Here is a 9,205-nt window from a genome sequence, read left to right on the forward strand (position 1 = left end):
CGGCCCGCTGCGGACCCGGCCGTCACCTCAGGGCCCCTCACGGGGCCACTGTCAGTGGGCGGGAGGTGCCGAAGGGCTCCGGCGGGAGCGGGGAGGCCGTGGCTGGGGCAGCGCGCTGCCCTCGGGACCTGGCCTGTGCCTGCACCTGCGGGAGAGGCACAGGCGGCCGAGTTACCTGTGCCCCGGCCCTAGGCAGGCGGAACAGCATATTGACGACGTATGGACGCCTCGATGCGAGGCTGGAAGCAATTCTCCTTGCTCTGTCGCCTCTTGCTTCTGTCACGCTTCCACAGATGCTGCCTAGCACCTGGACCTCCTGGTCCCTCCCAGGCTGCAGCTTCCCCTGCTGTATGGAAGCCGTGTTGAAGTAATGAGTGGATAGAGTAGCACAGACCCCAGAACACGAGTGCTCCAGGCACACACTGGGCTGGACACGAAGGAAAGCAAGCAAGTAGTGCAGTGCTTAACCCCACTCTGCAGCTGGCTGGCAGCAAGGAGACTTAAGGCCAGGCTTTTCAGAGTTGCTTAGCTGTTTGAAGATGTGGCCTCATCCCAATAGGCACTTCTCCCATAAACCTGCTCCTCGGTGGTGACCCTGAACCATGTGAGCAGGTGCTGTGACCCCACTCCCTGTGACCACCCCAACCAGGCAGGCCATGGGCAGCACAAAGAGCAGGAGGAACATCACATCTCTGGCCTTCATGGGGCAAGGCAAGTGGGTTCCTACTGTGATTGGTGTGGCAGGGGACGTCAGGCGGTGGGATCATCAAATCAGTGGTATTTGTCTTATTAGCTCCCCTCTGCACTAATCCTAAAACCACTGCTAAAACTCCACATTCAGACCATCATATTGTTACTGGAAAATGAATCATGTTGAAATGTTGCTTATTCTAATCAAGTTTTAAGCCTGGAATTGAATTATAAAAAACAGATGTTTACATTCTTTCTCCCCTTCAGCACTGATGTCATGAGAAGGAAGCACAGAACCAGAGCTGTGCAAAGCATTCACAATAAAACCCCAAACCATGGAAAACTCACCTCATCTGCAGCTCTGCTCACAAAAAACTCAGACCAGGTTTGTGAGAATATTCACAAATCTTGTGAGGAGAGATGCATCTGAGCCATAAGATAGGAACATGTATTTTGAACATCCCAGGGACTGGCAGCACTCACATGTAAAGATTTCACTCAGTCCTTCTTGAAGATGAATTCCTGTTACATTTTTCCTGATAGAGAAAGCTTTTGTGTTCTTCTGTCTTAAATTATTTCTCATTTTGATGTAAACAGCCTAGGACAAACTGGGATGGTGTCTCTATGAAAAAGTAACCCTCTGACACATAGCGCTGTCTCTCTAAAAAGATGTCATTTAGTGTGAGTTTTAAGTACAGCACAAAGAACAATAAACCTCACTTTTGTAATGGTGGAAACTGATATTTATTTTAGTTGCCTAACACTTTCCGCTATAAAGTATTCTTGAGGCTTGGAAGCTCTGACACCATTATTCACAGCAGGCCTTTAAAATTTGCAGGAAGAGAGCCCTGCAGTGAGAGAAATTATTTTCTTTTTTTCTTCTCCAATGACATGACTTCCATAGCTCACCAAACAACCACCTACTGCAGAAAATCACCATGTCCTCCTCCGCCTGGCAGCCCAGGCCTTGGCAGCATGCAGTCCGGGTTCAGGCTGTACCATGACAATATGCTATGGCCAGAGTGCTTGGGCACGAGGGCTGGGCACAGGACCTGGGTGGGGAGTGAGGGACAGACAGACAGACTCCATGTCCCCTGGCCTGCTGCAGGGCCAGCAGCCAGCTCCTGCACGTCCCCTTGTGCGCACTGCTGTCGTGGCTGTCTGTGGTGCTTGGCTCTTAGCTTTGAGCATTTCCAGTGTACTTAACCTCAACAATATTTTCATGCCTGATGTGAGGCTGGAATTCAATATTTTGTTTATGCAGTTTAGTAGTGCAGAAGAATGTAACAGATTTGAACCCAATTTTCCAATTCCTTCCCCCTACACTGACACATTGTCACTTTGTGAGGAAAGTGCTCGCAGGTGGTAAGCAGCTACGTAATTGTCCAGAATGGGTGTGCATTATTAGGGGAGGTGGAACAAAGCACTTAATTAATTTAATTTAAATTTAACTCCTTTCTCTCTAGCCCATCTCAAATATAAAAAAGTCTAAAATTTGTTCACTGTGGAAAAGTATGCTAGTTCAGAAAACTGGGAAGGAAATAAAGCACTTTTGGGCCCTTGTTTCAATCTGCTCCATCTTGTAATAAACAGCTAACAAATGTCACTATCTAACGGCTGCAGAGAAAGAGTTGCTGGTTTCAGTCCAGTGCATAGTAAACAAGCACACACTTCAACAACAGAAGTTTTCATCTGAAGGAGAATATCAGAATACCAGCATTTTTAATGCTGGTGCTACTGCAGTTACAGAGCAAGCTGCTGACACCAGGACAGACGCTGAGATCCTATGGACCACTCTCAGAAGGCTGCGTTCACCCAAGCTCATTCTCATGACATCTCTCAGGTCAGCAAGCTCTGCATGTATCCTAGATACTCCAAGTTGTTTTTTGTCACAAGTGTTTCACAAGATTTCCTCTGGATGTCCACACACATCAAAAGCTTTTATTCCTCTCTTCCTCCAAGTCATACCACTCCACAGCATGACCCTACCCCCCCCCCCCCAACTCCTCCCCTTTTTTTTGCTTTGTTTGGACTTCATTAATTGTTCTGGAGAAGGAGAGAAGCTTTGCTGTTTGTTTTGGGTATCTGGCGTTGTCTCCCTCTGTGAGAAGTATATATATATGAGCTCTCTCCAGTTCACAGTTTTCTTAGCCACTCTTCAACCCTGGCTTTGTATTTTATGTATATTCACTCTAGTCACACATATGAGAGGTATAATATTGTATTTGTCAAAGATACTGCTCTAAAACTGAAAATGATGTATAGGTCTCCAACTCTGTGCTTTGAAAGAATATGCAGGCAGAACTCGGGCTGCCTTCGGAAGGGATGGGGTTAAAATGCTATCCCAGAAAGAGGAATGCTACTGAAGGAATTAGCAGGTATGCAAGGAACCAGGTAACTGCTCCCTAGAGCTGCTGCTAATGCTAAAGATCAGACTGTGGTTACACATGGCAAAATCTTCACATTTGTGCACAAAGATCATGAGAAGCCTAGCATTGCCTTCTGGGGGAGATTTTGTGATGTGAATAGCATTACATGATGAGGGTTCAGACTCAAAGTGATAAAGTAAACACTGACCTCTCCCAGTCAGTGACCGTTGCTCTGTAAGCCAGGCAGCCGGTCTCACACCGAGAGGGCATGATCAGCACTCCTTTTGTCTTTCCTCTCTGTGACTGAGGCATTTTGTCCTGCCATGTTACTGTTTTATCATAGTAGATTTACATATTCCTTTAAGATGCATTACCTTTGCCAACAATATAAAACCTATGACAATATAAAAAGTGCACACGTGTAAGTTTTGTTTGACTTCTGGCTTCTGAATCTTCAGAGAGGTCATGTAGGTTTTCTCCAAAATCCATGACTAGAAACCACTTGCTTTTGTTAAGAAAACAAATCTTGGGATTCTAGTATGACCACCTGTCTGTAGGGATCAATGCTTTTGAATGGAGTATTGAATAACCCAGAGTTTGAGAAACTGTAAGTTTCTGATCTGCACTTTTGGAAAAGATTTGTTTGAATGTGAAATCAAGCTACAGGCAGTATTTATTCCTTACTTCTGCCCTTTAGGTATCAGCATATAGAGAAACTGGATCCAGAACTGTTTGGATCTGTTCACACCCACAACTGACTGAATTCTCATCATCCAATACCTTACAGTTACTGCTTTCTTTTAAAACTCAGTCTGCATCCAGAAACGTTGGAACTATTTATGGCTTGGATAATTAATGCTTTGTATCAGTATCAGAGCAGACAGGTGAATGCTAGCAATCCTACATGTTCTGCAAGCATTTCTAGATTATAGACAGCTTCTGACTTAAAGGTTGTGAAAATTTTTAAGATGCCATATATTCTATCATGTAAAGAAGCAAGAAGTCAAACATTGATAATTTCTTGCCATTTTGAATTTCCTTTCTCTTTTCCATAGAAGTTTGTTTAAATGTCTGTTTGGTTCACAGCTCAACACCTTTCAGAATATCATGCAGTAGAGCAAAAGAGATAGACACAAGGAGCAAATAGCTGTAGCAACTGGAATAGTTTAATAAACCATGTGCCTCAGCGAAGAGACCATTTCACCCTCCTGCAGAACTGAATCATCTCTCATCCACGAGATGAAATTATTTTCATTTTGATTATAAAACATTTGCTTTATAAAACAGGTTATCTTGTGATCAGGGCATGGAAGTAAAAGTTGGGCTGAAAGTTCTGTTACTAGCACAGAAGCAGACAGCCTGCTTTTATCAATAATGTATCAAGAGTAGGACCAAGCTGGGACCTGTTGTGCAATTTCCTCATTCACATGGGAAAAAAAAAAAAGAATAAATAAAACAATGGATGGAGAAACAGAATAAGCAAAAGTATGGGGCCTGTTCCTAGTGGGCAAGGCAGTCAATCTGCTTATCAATCTGTATTCTGCATTAGAGCCTATGCGTTTCTGAGCACAACACACAATGCATAAGTAATCAATGTGTCCTTAAAAAAATCTGTAATTCTCAGCATTTTCATTCCCAGCTTACAAATGAGGAATGAAAGCAGAAGACTAAATGACTTGCTCAAGGTCACAGTCTGCAGCAGAAACAGTGAGCAAATACAGATCTAAATTTCACTTAGGATCATTATTCTCCTCTCTATCCTCTCAAGATTCTTTGGCACTAGAAGAAGATTATGCATTTCTTTCTCCACTTAATATTTGTAGGGTTGGAAACAGCAGCAAAATACAGAACACCTGTTATTTGCTGTAGAAATAACCTTGAAATGGCAAACATTCTGTAATTCAGTAACTTTTTCCTATTGCGAATTTGCTTATGTTTTTATAGTATCCTATAAAAGGTACTATATCTTAATTTATACTACCTATTAGCAAACTTCTACTTATTATTTGCAAGATAAGGTCATCTTTCAAGCCCAGCTCCTCAACAAATCCTTTTCCTGAATTTTTAAATTTCTGCACAGAAGAAATAAATGCTAATTCTCCACAATTCTGAATTATTTCTACCTATAGACTCATGCAAATTTACTTGTGTCTGTATGTTAAAAATGGTGCATGAGGCAGTGTGGGCTTCATCACACTTACATTTTGAACATCTACACTGACCATAGACAGCCACATCTAGCCCAAGCACCTTCAGCTCCTTTCCCAGACCACAGAGATAAGATCAATATATTGAATGGCAGTTCAGCTTGCTGATAAGAAAGGGAGTAAGAGGTGACCAGTTCTGAGTTTTAATCTAAATTTTTTAGTTAGGATTTTGGAAAGGACTTTGGTATTGTTGTCTGAAGGTCCTTTTTGAAACTTTTCAAAGACTAGAGGAGCTAGGGTTGCATAAAGCACTACAAGATTGTTTCACTGCTGTTCTAAGAACAAGCAGAGACTATCACATCAGAGGTACACGGTGCAGCACTCCTGCATCAACGAGGAGAACAGCCTTACAAGTCACCCATTTGATTTCTCCAAGAAAGGCCTGTTTATGTGCATTAAATCACACTCATAAACCTTCCACCAGTTCATTTGAATAGAGGACTAATCAGACATAACCAGACAGAGAAGTAGATGTTACAAAACATCTGCAGTTACAACACATCTACTGCTATCACCACTTGAGTAATACGCATGCTGGGCAGGGATTTTCATAGAACTCCTACACCACCACTATAAAGATATTCTAAAATTGTTATTATTTAAAATTATTTTATTTTCAGTAATTTCAAGTCAAGATTTTCAAGAGAGTTTGGACACAATTAGGCAACCAAGTTGTATTATGAAAATAACAAGTTGAGGCTAGAACACAAGAACGCTAGCTCCTTCTACTGGCAAACCAGGATAGAATGTTTTGAAAATGTGTTACAAATAGTAATCATATTTTTAGTACAGATAGAGATTATTATGCATACATATATTTTTACACAGTTAAGGTTGAACTAACTTTTAATTATAAGCAGAATTTCCCACAGGCACACAGGGACACAATCCCTATATCCAAATATTTTACAGAGAGATACTAATGATAAGAAAATTCAGAAACTGTACTTTTTACATTTTGGAAAAAAAAAAAAAGATTTGTTTAGAGCATACTTTTCCAAAATTGGCCCAGAAAAGATAAAATCTAGCATTTGTTACCAAATTTATGTTGTCTCATGAGTGTCCAGCCTTTTGGCTTGCCTGGGCTGCATTGACTGAAGAGGAAGTGTCTGGGACCACATTTAACGCAACAAAACTTATTTTTAATATATATTTTTAATTAAAGCATTAATAAAGGAGGGTAACAAAAGCAGAAAACTAGTGGGATATTTGACCTAGTTTTTGTGAAACTAATCCATCAGTCTGGTTTGATGGGAGTCATTTTAATTCTCACCGAGGTCTCAAGGTGTTCCTGTTTCATCAGGATTTCTGATGAAATCCTACTCTTCCTGTCCTTCATCCCTGAAAACAGTTATTCACAAATACGCTTCCTGCCAAAAAACAATGACATGAAAAGGGTGTGATTGCGAAGCAAAGGATATTTGAGGGATATTTTTCTCTGGTAAGACAGGTCTTACAAAAGACTAGGAAAGAGATGTGATCAAATTTTTGACTTGAATATCTGATTGCAACTCTATACATTCCATTTGAAAATTCACAGGTAATGCAGTTATGTTGACTGAAAATGGAGTCACAAATATACCAAAAACAGGATTACTTTCGGCAGTCTTGAAACTTGTTCTCAAATTCCTTTATCACAATGGAAAGCAAGGCTGTATATTTTTCACTATTCGCAGGACTGTGCTTAGCCAATGTATCAAAATGCACACAATTATTTGCCACAATTTGAGATAGCACTGCACTGTGCCCTCCCCAAGCCCTGGTTTCAGCTGACACTGTGCTGATTGCACACTGATATTTGGTCGTTGCTGAGCAATGGGTGCACATCTGGGGCTAGGCCGGGCTGCTCAGTGGGAAGAGCTGCCGCCATGATGGCACAGGGCAGTGGGCTGCAGGATGGGCAGGGCTGAGCTGCATGTGGCCCCTGGACCATGGGTTCAGCACACTTGACTTAATACTTTTAAATTATTTGCCATGGACTTTGAAACTCTGAGAATCTACAAAACTTCCATTACATTATAGCCTATATCATGCAAATAGCAGCTTTCAGTTTGAAGAACTATTCTCAATTATCTTAATATTGTAAGCAACTCATATACATTAGATCAGATATTTTATGCACTTCTAACAGAATTAGTCTAGCAATATAGCTCTGCAGTCTCTGATCTTGATGGCAAGTATCAATATTTCCTGGCTTACAACCAAAATAAGTATCGTCATTGTCTGCTACAAAGGGCAGCTGCACTGCCACTTCAGTCTGCGGCCTACAGCTTGTTTTGGAGTCACAACATCGCAGGTGACATCATCAAGCATCCCATTCCTCTCACTCCAGGAGCTGTCCTATGGGATGCAGTTTGCAGATTTGCATCCCATTAGCTTAAATACTGCATTTCATGCCTTGGAATGATATCTTCTATTCTTAATTTCTTGGGAGAAGCTAATTAGGGTACAGCATCCTATTGACAAATCACAGCAGAAAGACCTCCCAATGCACAGAGCTGCCCTGTGGGTGTATTCTAACAAAGATGTTCTGAAAGAGATCTCATCTTCCTCAATCGTAAATGAGAAAACAGAAATATTCCCTTAATAAATCAGTTTGGGATTTCATGCCATTTGCTTAACAAAGACAAAAATATGAAAATATATGTTTAGTTCTCCAGAGTTATATGCTTTGCTCCATTTAAGCCACTCAATAATTTATTTTGTTTAGAAACAAATGCAAGTCCAAGTCCCCTGCATTTGTCTGTACAAGCTAAGCCTATGATGAAAGCTACATGGCATTTCTCCCACTACCTATCTTCATCCCCATGACAGTGTTACAAGAATTAGCTCACAGTTCTGATCTCAATTTATTTTATTTTTGTATAGACTTGGCTGATTTAAGTATTTCTCACATTATTAAATATCCTGCTTTAAATTGTTTCACCAAGACAGCACTAAGTCAAGCATGTGAAGTGTGTTTTCCTGGCACTTGAAGAAACCAAGTTCACTCAGTTAATAAGTTCATCATTTTTTTTAGTCTGCAATTTCTGTTTTCACATTTAAATCCATAAATACTGATGCATCCTTTAAAATCCTTCCAGACTGTAAGTTGGCACCTCACCAATAGTTACCAAGTCTAACTTCCCAGATCCTCTGAGTGGCTGGAGAGCTAGATTTACTGCCAACAGGGACTGCATTCCCCACAGTCACACTTTGTTGGTGTAATGGAGATACGCTGAGTATTCAGAGTGTACTTCATAGTACCTCTGTCCTTGTGGTCAGAGGGTTAGAGATGAGTTAAATAAGAATGGGCCCAAGCTCTTGTAATAAGAAGACTTCCATAGACAAGAGGTTAAAAAAGACTTCCCCTTATAAAATATAGTTATTACACAAAAATAGCTGAGCTAATTCATTATTTATCATCAAATTACTTGGCAGTTTCCATCAAAATCCTGTTTTCAGGTCTCCATGGCTTTGTTACACTAATGGTCCAGTCCAAAATTTTCCATTAAAATTGTCTGCTTTGAGCCTAATTTTGTTGTTGCTCAACCAAAACTGCTCTGGTGTTTCCAAGAGCACTCACTGCCCTAGTCTATGCTTTCCTGAGCAGACATGAAAAGAAGTTCTGTGCAGAGCACTGGCCAGGTCCTCCAGTCCCTCTGATGACAACTGTGTCCTGCCACACAGATTTTTGCTTGTTCAGGCACTGCAGAAAACAAGATAAATGTTTAATTGAACAGAGGAAGATAGGTCATGCCCTCCAGCTATAAAAGCTGGAGGCCACAAGCCACAAGTCTCCCTAGAGCATGTGTGTGGATGCAGTTTACTTAGAATTCAGCGAAGTCTTTGACACTGTCTCCAACAGTATTCTGCTGGAGAAGCTGGCAGCCCATGACCTGGACAGGTGTACTTTTCTCTGAGTAAAAAACTGACTAAGGAGGGTGTTCCTCAGGAGTC

The 9,205-nt window shown here is 41.3% G+C and overlaps 1 long non-coding RNA gene across 1 annotated transcript in view; it reads right to left on the reverse strand.

Moving 5' to 3' along the window:
• The window catches only part of LOC110402217, a 106,217-nt gene continuing 103,656 nt past the window's right edge, over nt 6,645–9,205 (reverse strand). The window contains exon 20 of the long non-coding RNA XR_002440977.1: nt 6,645–8,954. This is a non-coding gene — a long non-coding RNA (uncharacterized LOC110402217). The remainder of the gene's footprint in view (nt 8,955–9,205) is intronic.

The sequence above is a fragment of the Numida meleagris genome, chromosome 7, assembly GCF_002078875.1.
Source record: "Numida meleagris isolate 19003 breed g44 Domestic line chromosome 7, NumMel1.0, whole genome shotgun sequence".
NCBI lineage: Eukaryota > Metazoa > Chordata > Aves > Galliformes > Numididae > Numida > Numida meleagris.